This window comes from Cygnus olor, chromosome 1, assembly GCF_009769625.2.
Source record: "Cygnus olor isolate bCygOlo1 chromosome 1, bCygOlo1.pri.v2, whole genome shotgun sequence".
Taxonomy (NCBI): Eukaryota; Metazoa; Chordata; class Aves; order Anseriformes; family Anatidae; genus Cygnus; species Cygnus olor.
In genome coordinates this window covers 110,771,187-110,783,571 of record NC_049169.1, presented here as the reverse complement: position 1 = coordinate 110,783,571, position 12,385 = coordinate 110,771,187, and the positions used below count along the sequence as shown (strand labels likewise).

The 12,385-nt window shown below is 48.7% G+C and overlaps 1 protein-coding gene across 6 annotated transcripts in view; it reads left to right on the top strand.

The window, feature by feature from the left end:
- Positions 1-12,385, top strand: part of TIAM1 (TIAM Rac1 associated GEF 1) — a 176,693-nt gene that overhangs the window by 38,654 nt on the left and 125,654 nt on the right. For all 6 annotated transcript variants that reach the window (XM_040576809.1, XM_040576789.1, XM_040576799.1 and 3 more), the window contains one exon: positions 8,091-8,150. The gene's annotated coding sequence lies outside the window, so the exon portion shown is untranslated. The remainder of the gene's footprint in view (positions 1-8,090; positions 8,151-12,385) is intronic.

The window sequence follows — 12,385 nt, the reverse complement described above, 5'->3', positions numbered from 1 at the left end:
GAAAATGTCACGGCAGTTTTCCTAGCAGCCTAGTCCAATTTCCATGAAGTTCAATGTCAGGACTTGCAGGAGAGTAGAGGTAGTTGCCACAAGATAAGCATCAGAGGTTTATTCCTAAGCGAATTTTTAAGTCAGAAATGAATTTTCTTCCTGTATCCTGTTTGCATACATCGTGGATTCAAGGTGTAGTAATTCTTGGGGCTGTTTTCCAGGGCCTTTTCTCTTCTTCCACATGCATTTGGCCTAAAAGGAGGAAGAAATGTTAAGGGGTCAAGAGGGTGTGAAAAGTGGGTTGGTGGGGTTTTTTGGGCACAATTTTTCTGTGGGTTGAAAAACGTTACTTTAAAAAAAAAAAAAAAAGCAAGCTCATCTAAGAGATTAATTTTAATAAAAAAGTAAGCTCATTTGTAAGGTAAGGTGCCAAACCTAACGGGAACTCATCATCTTTCTCCAACAGGTTTTTGGTGTCTCCTCTCGCTCATTTTTCATACTGTCATTCCAGTTGTGATTGTTTGGAAACAATTTATATTTTCAAGCTCACATTGTACAAACATTTATCTTGGTCATCCTCCTGGAGTTATCCACAGATGTTAAGCTTTGGCAAAGCCAGGGCCAAGAATGACAGGTGGAGGATCCATGTTCTTGAATCAACTCTCTTTTTGTCTTGGTTTTCGGGATTTTTAGTTCAGCTCTGTGCCATATGGGGTTTACTTAAGGAGATAGCTTGTCCCTGTAAAAGCGTCTTTAAAAGGGATAGAACAGTTTAAATATGTTCAAGAGAATTAATTAAAATGTCTTTCAATTGAAAGGGAACGAGAGTGGTGGTTTTTTTTCCCTTCAAAATAAAGCTCCAGCCCTGTGAAACATTTTGCATCAATTACAAAAGGAACTTGAGTACATTTTTCTAAAACGAGGAATGAGCAAACTGCATCTGCTAGGTGTGGGAGTGACATTTCAAAATCCCACTGACAGTTGCATTATCAAACTAAACATCATCGCGCCCATCCTGGTGCTAACTGAATGACTCCCCGCTTTCTAGAGGTGAAATTGTCCCTTTGGAAAACGCCGGCGGAGAGCCTGAAATAGGACAGAGCCCGCAATTCTCTGCCACAGGAAATTTTGATTTCTGCAGGAAACTTCAGAGCTCCTCGTCCTTACCAGCCTCTCAGCCGCTGTGAAGAAGGGCTCCTGGATCTAGTTTAGGCAGCATATTTGCATAACTCAACCCTCCTTGCCTCACCAAAACAGACTGAAGAAAGGGAGAAGTAAGAAATATTTTCTGAATCACAGGGAATTTCACTGTTGGTTTATACTTAAAGGTTTTTCAGGTGATAAAATAATAATAGTCGACAATGTTCCTCGGTCTTAAGCAGTCATAATTACCTGCTTATTTACATCGCACTTTTCATTGGTAGATCACTTGGTGCGTTGCAAAGGAAGACCTTTGAAGTCATATCTGTTTTAATGGGAGTAAATTCTGATTTCTTTGAGAGGTGAAACGTCATAGCAAAGGTCACGCTGTGAAGCTGCAGCAGAGCCAGGAAGAAGAAGGTTTCTGCTGTTTGCTGTCAAATGAACAATGCTATTTCCAATTTTAGCCTTCTATTATTTTGCTTCCAGAAAGACTGCAGGATCATAGAGTAGTGTGGGTTAGAAGAGCTCTCTGATCCCACCTTCCTCTCAGAAAGCATTTATATATACGGTTTGTGTGTGTGTAAACATTGATCTGGTGCAGGAGCATCGTGCATATTGCCGCCTTGTTTCATATGGTTGCCCACGTTGTGAAAAGATTTATTTGTCACATTGGTCTGGCAGTGATGTACTCAGTCCTGGGTGAACTGGGGTCTCGCTTATCACAAAGAGCAATGACATGAACGGGAAGAAGGTGTCCTTGAGAAAGTGATGGACAGGGTGAGTCTGAAGGAAGAGAAAGTCTGGGTGGGCACATAGAAAATAATTTTGGCAACATAATAGGCAATGGCTGGAGCCATGGACAGGACCAGGAGACAAAAGAGCAGTAATGAAAGAGAACTGGTAACGCCAGAGAAGATGATCTGAAGGGAAAACTAGAAATGCAAGCAGAGAAGAGGCTGCTGTCTGTGATGCATTTGACACGCAGACCCGCAGAAGCTCGAGGGCAGAAGAACAGCAGCGATCACCTGCACCGGCGGCTCCTTGTCCGGGAGTCCTTGGGAATCCACGAGCTCGTTTGCGAGGAGATCTGCAAAAGGTAGCCGTGAAAGCAAGCTCATGTTGCTACAAGCGTAGGCGTGCTTGTGTAGCCAGGAGGCATTTCTGCCAGGGCTGCTCTAGCACTGGAGAAGTGCTTGTGGAGCAGGAATTGGAGGCGAAGCCCCCGGTCTCGTCTGGTCTGCACGGCAGCAGTCACCGTGGCACGCCACACCGTGTTGTGCTTCCTCCAGGGGCCTGGCTTCAGTTCAAGTCATGGCAAATCTCCTCAGGTGCTGGGGGAAGCAAAGCCGGTGCCTTCGGGAGAGGCCGTGCCTGGCTCCTCCTCAGAAAAAAAATCATGTCCTCTGAATTCAGGCGTAAGCTGTGTTTTAAGGAAAAACAGCAGGCATACATGCAACGGCTGTTACTCAGCCCTCCTCTCCAAGGTCCTACTAATTATTAGTGTGTTTTTCCCCTCCTGAGGCTTTCGTGTTCCTAAACTTCACAGTGTTTAAACCCCACAGTGCATTTGCTAGCTGAGGATAACCGGTGAGGAGGGTGCTGGTTGGTGTGGCAGGAGCAGCGCTGCTCAGAGAAGACAGGCGGTGCTTGTGGGCTGGTGGACATGTGCCAGGTCATGGGAGGAGGGAGAGGACGAGGGTGATGAAGGGATGTCGGAAACAGCAGGGTTGGGGGGCAAGGAAAGGCCCCCGGGGGTCGGGCTGCAGCGGGGTGAAGGGGGCAGGGGAACAGCAAGAGAAGCTGACACAAGGGCGGGTGGAAAATGCAGCTCAGCAGTGTGGGCTGGGGTTATCCGTAGGCACCCTGCAACCATTTCTTTTATTATTTCTGGTAGGGCAACGCTGGTAGCGAAACAGGGCTTGGTTAGTTGGAATGCCTCGCTGCGGGGGGACACGCTGCGTTCACAGGGCAAGGTGAGATATTCCCCACGGGTGTGCTGAAGCCAAACCTGCAATCTGCGTTAGAGGCTTATGGGGAAAAACACAAGAAGAAACTGTTTTGAACAGTGTTGGTGGTGCTGAGGGATCGTGTCTCGGGCTCATTGCAGCACGCTCCCTGTTTGGACTTGCTTTTCAGAAAAAAAATAAATTACTTGCTGGAAAGTTTGTGTGTGTGTGTGTGCTCCAATCCTGGGCTGCTGCTGAAGGGGACACTATTATCCTACATTTTCTTTTGATGGGCCCTGCGTTCCTGCTGCCTCTCTGATGTCAGCACCAGTGCTCTGTGCCACATGTCTGAAGAGGAAGCTGGCATCATCGGGTGTGTTTTCAGGCACCAATGTGACCAGCATGTGGCTGCAGCTCTCCCGGGTTTAGTGTCATGGTCAGTATTCAGTGCAGAATAAAACACTTTACAAAGCCCACTTGTCTCAGTCCATCCTTTCTTCTCTGTGCGTGTGCCTCAGGAAGGACTTTTTCACTGAGCAGGTGACCAGGCGATGGCACAGGTTGCTCAGAGAGGTGGTGGAGTCTCCCTCCTTGGGGATCTTCAAAACCCAGCTGGACGTGGTCCTGGGCATCCTGCTGTAGGTGTCCCTGCTTGGGCAGGGGCCGGACCAGGTGACCTCCAGAGGTCCCTGCCAACCTCAGCCACGCTGCGATTCTGTGGTAGTGCTCCTCAAGTACAGCTGCTTCAAGGCAAGTCCAAAGCATCCGCAGGTGTAACTTCTACAGTAATAGCGGAAATAGTGGAAAAGGGCAGATTTCTAGAGAGAGCTGCTTGCTCCATGGGCTGTCCCTGGGCTGCAGCGTCAGAAGTGCTGAGGGCTGCGCGTTGAGAAAGCGGGGCTGATGTTCTCACGGAGGTAGAGCCGCCTCGCCGGCAAATGCTGCATAGCCAGGGTTTAGACTTGCCAGTAGTGACTAAACTATGAGTTGTCAAGAATGTGTTGGAGGCGTAACGTGAGGAAAAAATGGGATGAGGTAAGAGACAGCTCTTGCGCAATAGCACAGGAGGGGTACCACAGCAGAAGAGGGAGGATTTTCCTAGCAGGTGAATGGCAAGGCAGCATTAAAGCAGGGTTTTGGTGTTAGACATAGGAGATGATCCAAGAAATGTGAACTCGTATGGTGGAGGATAAGCCTGTAGGAACAGTGCGCTTGGAATAAATGAAACAGAAACGTTTTCTCTCAATTTCTTATGGAACAGGTGGATGTTTTGTTGAGGTATGGAGAGAGCTATGTGGTGACTCAGCTTGCTGACAAAAGCAGTGAGTTTGCGTAAATAGTGTCAGCCACAGCAAAGCCACGGTCAGCTGGTGATGTCCCTAAGTTAAGAAGGTCCCTGTGGGGTGGGGGGATCAGAGTAAGAGGCAGGAGAGGCAGGGCAGGATGATTCCCCCTGCCAGCAGTGTGCTGGGCTGCTGTGCTTGTACCCTAGCACCCCACCTCCAAGTTTTGGGGCAAGCCACTGAAACATAGGAGTGCTTTTTTCCATCTCAGTACATTTCTCAGCACATTTCTTCCTTCATCCTCATTTTCACAGAATCACTAAGGTTGGAAAAGACCTCCAAGATCTTCTGGTCCAACCATCCCCCTACCACCAATGTCACCCACTAAACCATGTCCCTAAGCACCACGTCCAACCTTTCCTTGAACATCCCCAGGGACGGTGACGCTACCACCTCCCTGGGCAACGTGTTCCAGTGCCTGACTGCCTTTTCTGAGAAGAAATGTCTCCTCATTTCCAACCTGAACCTCCCCTGGCGCGACCTGAGGCCATTCCCTCGAGTCCTATCGCTACTTACCTGTGAGAAGAGGCCGACCCCCCAGCTCCCCACACCTTCCTTTCAGGTACCTGTAGAGAGCAATAAGGTCTCTCCTGAGCCTCCTCTTCTCCAGACCAAACAACCCCAGTTCCCTCAGCCACTCCTCACAGGACTTGTGCTCCAGGCCCCTCACCAGGTTGGTAGCCCTGTTTTTGTCCCTTTGCTGTCTCTGTGCTTGGAAGCTCCCATTCTGGCTGCTGTGCTCTAGGCCAGCTCTTTGCCCTTTGGCTCATTGGGCTCCTGCTGCCACCGCTTGTGGAGTGCCCCCAGTCCTTAGAGGTGTGACAGGGTTCCTCCTGCCCTGCCACCTTGGAATGGGGGTCAAGGGGCCCCTTGGTTGCACGAGTTGTCTTTTTGATAGCATCGCTTAGAGAAGGGATGCTAGGGAAATAGCATAACCAGCTCTTTCCACGGCATGCCGTAGGGGTGGCTATTAAAAACCGAGCTAGGGAGCTTGACAGTGTAGTGCAGGCTACGTGACGGTTGCTTTTCTTTCCAGATTTGCAGCAAGATAGGAGAAGCATTTGGACGTGACCTGTCTATAGCCCGAGATAATTTCTGCACTGGCAAACACGCAAAGAGATAAAGCAATGGGGAGCTCAGGGCTAAATCTCCTCTGTACAAATGCTAGGAGCATATGTAATAGGATTGTTGAATTGGAGTTACATGTCTGCAAGGATAAGTATGGTATGGTGATACTGCACTGTCACGGCCATTCTTAAATCAGAACAAGGGCTGGGGATTTACAGGGGTTGTTGGAGATTCGTAGGTTTCACTGCAGACTTCTAGAACAGCAAAAGAAAAGAAAAGGCTTTTGTAGATGAGACAAAATGGGTCCCTGAGAAGGCTGGAGCCCTGACTGAGGGGAATCCCGGCTGGAGAAGACAGGAATGCCCTGACCTTAATGTAGTGAGGTACCACAGGTTATTTGTACACGAAATACACAGGTAAGAAAACTGCTTATAGATCTTCTGGCAGAGCTGTGGTTAATTTACACGCCAAAACACGTCATGTTTCAGTTTTTGAGAAGCCCGGGGTCTGCTTGGTCTGGTTCATGGCCCACCTGTCTGCTGCTTGTGCTCCTCAGCCCCTAAGGAAGGAAGCACCGAGGGACGAGGTGGCGGGGCAGGTGTCTGGGCAGCGAGACCAGGCCGAGGAGCGAGCAGAGGAGTTGTGGCGGCTCTGGAGGAAGAGGGGAAGTGTTTATGCTGGAAGTATTTCTTTTTTGAAAACCTGGCTCTGCTGAGAGAGCAGACCTCGAGGTGGCTGTAAGGGAGCTCCCCAGCAGAGCGCAGAGCCCTGCCCCGGGCCCACCCCACGGATTCCTCTGCCCTCACCTCTCCTTCTCCTCCTCCCCCCCACCAAAATGTCGACCAGCGTGGTTGCAGAAGGGTGGTGAAGGAGCTGGCACCGGCCACCAGGCGATTCCAGCCTCTGCTCCGGCCTCGACGCCTTCGGCTGCGGGCAGCCCCGTGACCGCCCGCCCACTTTATTTTCAGCTCGGTCCAGGGGATCGCTGCGTCTTCTTGCTTTTTGTGGTTGTGGTTGCTAAGCCTGACCGCAGGCTGATCGCTCCCTGGTGTTCTCGGCTTTTATTTTTGTTTACTTTATTGGTTGAAAATCGTCTTTTCGTGTGCATTTTTTTTCCATTTTTCACTCCGTGCCGGCGCTGGTGTGAACGAACGAGAGGACGCCGCGCTTCAGCCGCAGCTTACCGGCGCCTTCCCTTAACCGCAGCGTGGTGAGGGGAAGCTCGTTTCTTCCAGCGGCGTGGCCACGCAGCTCAAACTTGGGCCTGGGCCCCAAATCTGCCTCTGGGGGGCAAGCTGGCCTACCGCCAGGAGGCCGGTGGGGGCCGCGTGTCTTCTTGGGGTGGCTTTGGCTGCCTCCTCAGCAGGTCTGAGCCCATAGGGATCAGCTCTGGCCTGAGCAGGTTCCCCTTTGAGAGCAGTGGCACGAGGGGTTTGCTCTCAGCAGCTCCCTCTGCTCCTTTTTGCCGCGTAGCTGTTTGGCCACGGCCAGTCTGTTGTTAACCAGCGAGAGGCCGCTCACGTTGAGTTAGGAACACGTGAAGCAGCAGCGGGGCTTTAATTAGGCGGCTATTCAGCAAGCAGGTGCTTCCTTTCTGGGTTTAAGTTACCAAATTCATCAGGGCATTGCGACTTGGTGCATTTTAAATTCCCTGCTCCTGAAGAACAAAGTCATTTTCTCAGCTCTGGAGGCTGACATCTGCTTGCAGAGATTAACCGTGTTCCTATAGCAGCGGGCACACATTTCCTTGGTGGAGGGGGATGCAGTGGAGAGAGCATTAAACCCTGGTGCAGGTTGGCTCACTCGGATGGAAATTGCTCTGCAGGTGGGGAGGGAGGTGTATTTATTTGAGGGATGCCTGGTGGTGTTACAGCACCTAGGGGATTTGGGTTCGAAAGGAGCGATCACAGCTGGCCTCAGTCGGGTGATAGCTCAGGATGCCGTCAGTCAGCTCACACCTCCACTCACAAACAGCACACGGTGATGACAACTGCTGGGGATGGGCGACCCCTTACTGCTTTGGCTGGACAAGTGTTATAAAGCCTTATTTTTAAGATGCGTTTTCGTTTGCTACTTGAAACCTATGTCAGTGCTTCCCACTTATTGCTTTTTGAGAGCCCGTCTAAACTACGTTTGGCCCCCCAGTTTAATTTTGCTGACAATGTGCCATCTAGAGCCAAGCTTTTTATGAAACTCGAGATCGATAGAAATGGTGCAATTAATTAAACCGGAGTCCGGTGGAAAGAGCTGCTTTTAAATAAGTAAACGTTCCCTGCAGGATTTGCAACCGCAGCCGTGAGCGCCCGGAGTGAACTGACCGGGAACAAAAGTGGAACCGACTTAATTGGGTTTCGTGGCTCCGGCAAAACACAAACAGCAGCAAACAGTGAGAAGCAATTTAGACTTGAATTATTTCCCGCCCCCCCCGCATTAATAGGTCGCGATGATGTTAGTCATAAAAGTCTGGCTAGCTCTTTGGCTGCCAAACTTTGGCAGAGGCCTGTTGCAGGTAATGAGGGTCAGGCGGATTAACGCCAGCTGTGCAGCTGGCTGGCTGGCTCTTTGAAGCTGACCTCTTAATCTATCTTTTCCATTCCAGGAGCTACACGGGACGACAAATGGTTCCCAACCTTCCTCCTTACTTCTGTGACGCCCCCATGTGAGTAACAACCCTAGTGGTTTTTGTTGTTGTTTTTTTTTAATAGTCTTAGTTGTGCATCCATTTGCAGCTGCTACTCCCCCCCACACTGCTTGTGTTCCCTTTCCTTTCTCAGTCCCAGGGCGATGCCCCATAGCCTGCAGAAGAGAGCAGAAGGAATTAAAACGTGAAGACTTCTTTGTAATATGTAATGTAATGCATAGTGAAATGTTTATGTGAAAAATCGTGCCAGCAGCTGCATCTTTTATCAAAGAATGTATATTTGGAAATGTTTATGGGAACATGACAGCACTAAATCTGGGTAGCTGGTCACTAATCTTTGCAAAGATACAAAGCTGATTAAAAAATAATAATAAAACTCCCCTGAGGCAGCCTGTAAGTTGCAATATATATGTAAGACCCAGGCTGTTAAAGGTTCCTATCCTGCCCGTATTCACTTCCACACTTCCTCCATGTGGTCACTCCAAATTGCTGCCAGCTGGCCTATTTGTCATGTGTGTTTGTTTGTACTGCTTCTAATTTTTGACCTTTCAAAGAGACAGACAAAATCTGTGGCTTATGCAAATCTTTGAGTTTACAGCCAGCCCAGCCTAGTAGCGGGAAGGAAAAATACAGTGAGTTTAAGCCACAGAAGGGAACAGATTCAGTTCTCAAGTGCATCATTATTGACCGTGGACCCTAGTGTGTGCCTAAATGGGTTGGAGCCTTGTCTGTTGTGTCTGAGGTTTTCTTACCTCTGAATCGCCTTCTACCCTTATTGCAGAGAGCACAAGGGGTTCCTTCTGGTGTATTTTCGGCTTGACAAACGTGCCCTGTTTTGCTTGTTCCAGGGTAAGTTTTTTCAAATAAGTCGTTTTGTAGCGTGGCACATTTATAAAGACAAAACCAGAACAAACGGGGGGGAAAAAAAAGATGTAAAAAATGTCAGCATTGTAGAGAAAGAAGAATGAAACTAGGAGACTGATGTATCATGAAACCGAATGTCCCAGTGTGTGGATGCATAGCAGGACTGTCGGTCTGTTAACAGAAAACAATAGTGAAATTGGGTGGTATTTCCAGTTTCCTTGGAGTGAAAAGTGCGTACAGTTTATGGTGGATAATGAAATGTTTTTTATGTGGAATATGTTAATTCTGCCAGTGCAGAAATCCCACGAGGGCCAACATCGCTTTGGGAGACTTTGGCTTCACGCGACACCTCAAGGACAATCAGGAATTTGCTACGGGCTGTCGGGGGAGGTCTGCCTCCTCTGCTGACCCTCCATCTGCTCTCCTGGGGCTCGTTCGGCTGCCCCGTGAGTCAGTCTGACTGCCAAAAGGTTGAGGACGAACCTGGTGAAATTAAAGCCGAACAATGTGGATTTTTTGCTGAGTTCTCAGGCAGAGCTGTCTTACCTTGTCAGAGGCCTGGAGCTGGCACCCAGGTTGGCGAGGGAGAGCGCTGCAGGGCTGACGTAGGGTGCATGGGGTGGGGAAGGGTTGATTCAAATGGCATGAAACTACAGCCATAGCTGTAGTAGCACCTGAGTACACCAGTTTTGACTGAAGCCCAGCCTGGTGACACTGCGTTTAATAAAGGTGCAGCAGAGATCTTGCTGCCCTTTACTTAAGGGAAGCTCTGTGGTACGAATATGGCTAGTGCACATGCTTATTTTAATTAACGAAGTTTGTTGGATGTGATGAGTTGAAAGGTGCTGGCATGGATATGGCCACCTACATTTCCTTGGGCCTGTTTCTTTACTATCTCCCAGGGCCTCTGACTGCCCGTCTGCACCAGAGAACTAGTCAGCAGCAATCTCAGCAGCTTTCTGTGCCTGTTCAAGTAACAGTAAGTCACCATTCGCTCCTAGGTACCAAAATCTGTAAGTGTGGTGATCAGCCTTCCGCAAGCACTGGAGCTTTGGAGGCTTTGACATAGAAGGAAGAAGTTCTTTTGCAGCCTGGTGCTTCCCACCATGATCTGAAATCGTCTCTTCTTGCCAGTGCATTGGGACAATTTATGCCAGTGCTGGGAAGGCAGCCACTTTCCACCTCCTTTGTACTCTGCTGAAAGCTGACTGAAGTTTAAGAAATATTTTGCAAAGTTCCCTGCTCGTTGGTCTCTGCCCCTCTGAGTGTGCTGCAGAGATCTGCGTTAGGCTTGAGCACAGCCTTGCATCTGAGGGTAACCAGAGCTTCCATTATGGTGTTTGCTGGCTACAAAGAGACAGATTGAGACCCTTTAGCTTAAAATCTGTTGGGGAGGAGTTAACCCGTCAAAATTCCCTGAAAAGATGTAGAAGCCTGGTGGATTTACTAGTTTTGGTGCTCTGCATTGTCTGTCAGTGTTATTTTTGATGTGGCAAGAAGGTATCTTGGAACCTGTTGAGCTCTCTCATGGCCTCGGGAAACTATGGCATTAGGATTCTTCACTCCAAAGTCCAGCGATCGATTGACATCCCTGATTAACACGTGCCTACCAGCTATGGGGTTGTGCTTTTTTGCTGTGGATGTGAGAGCTTCTTCAGTTGTCTCCTGAAGGATGGTGCCCCAGGAGATACCTGCCCTAAGGACCTATGTGGAGAGCGGGGCAGAAGTGAAGAAGAGAACTATTCCTGGAGTGGCTCTGGGTCACTTGCGCTGTGAGATCACCTCATGGGAAGGCTGCAGGAGACCTTTGGCCTTCCATGGCTTTTATTCTGCTTTTGCAGGGGTCTTTCCAGAGCTTCCATTCATCCGTGGTTGACGCAGGAGGCTCCCCTTGGCTGCAGCCGATGGATGTGCTGTGAGGCCCCCCTGTGTCACCCAATTCACTTGGCCTGACCTCGGTTCACCTCCAGATAAGCTCAGCCGAATTTTGCTGGGCCGCAAAATGTGGAACGTGATCACTGAAGTCGGAAGGGTTCCCTTATCTGCTGAGTGCGGCTGTAGTGGGAGAAGTTGGCCCGGGCTATAAAAGTAATTTCTTCAAGTGCAGCATTCCTGATATACTTAAGCTTACGATATCTGATCATTGTTTTTGTGCAAGTAATGCAACTGATTAAATCAAGCTACCTTACTGCTCTGCAATGGATTTCTGTGTCCTCCCTGCCATTGCTTCATCTGTTGCCAGTGTAATGCATACCCGCTGCTATTTATACCATGCAGCTATTCCACGTGGAATTATGTGGATATTAATCACGTTTTTATGGGAGGGGGAATAGGAATAGAACAGGGGGGAAATACCTTTGGTCACACAGACTTTTGCAGAGGGGCGTCTGTCCTGAATCATTGGTATCTCCTAGAGCTTCTTACGCTTGGTGCACTTAGAGCAGGCAGCACTGCAGTCGGGCTTCCGACCGCTGTATTTAGTCACAAACCAGGCTTTAATGTTCAAGTAACAGGCAAATACTGAAAAAAACTCGTAACAAATAAAAAGAACAGGCAGGACTTTAAAAGGGAAAAAAAAGTTCAGATGTGGAAAATTAATCAGCAGTTCTGAGATGATCATGATTGTCAGAGGACAAGCTTTGAGACAGTGTAAGAGAGCAGGTCTCTGCCCTTGAGCTTGCTTAAGTAGTTAATCTGTAGCTGAACTCATAGTCTTAGAGGATATTATGTATCCCTGAGCACTTAAAAACATACATTTGCGCAAGTAGAAAGTAGAGGGCAAGTGGCGGTGGGGTTGGTGGCTGCAGACTCAGGTCAGCTCTTAGGTGCAGGTCTTCCAGAGGTGAGTGTCTAACATCACATGTATGTATCGTCTCTGAGAGTTGCCACTGATTTGGGATAGCTCAGTGGGCTTGCAGGAGCAAGGACATTGTTTGAGAACCACAGTTCATACACTTCGCCTGCTTTGTCTGTAACAAGCTGTGGCCTTCTTCCAAACACTTTTCGGAACAAGATTTGGAGACACTTAATTTTCTGTTAAATTTACTCGTATCAAGAGAAAGTGAAAAACTTCAGACCACGGTTCGGAGAAGACACTTCCAGTTCTTCATGCTTTCCTCCTTTTTCTTCTGCATTTCTTTTCCTTGTCTGCTAACCACAAAAAAAGAGCCAACACTTAAACAGCGTTTCCTGGTCATGCTTCTCAGTTTCTTGTTTTCTTAACAGGGGGAGTCTGAACAATTTCCTGTAATTCTGAAGCATTTCAAAACAAAATGCAGCAGTGGCATTTCCAAATGCTACCCTATCTCAGCATGCCTCTGCTGTGCGTTGCTCTTGGCCTCCATGCTATGTACAGAAGTCCTCCAGACTTGTTCTGTTGTGTGTCTGTT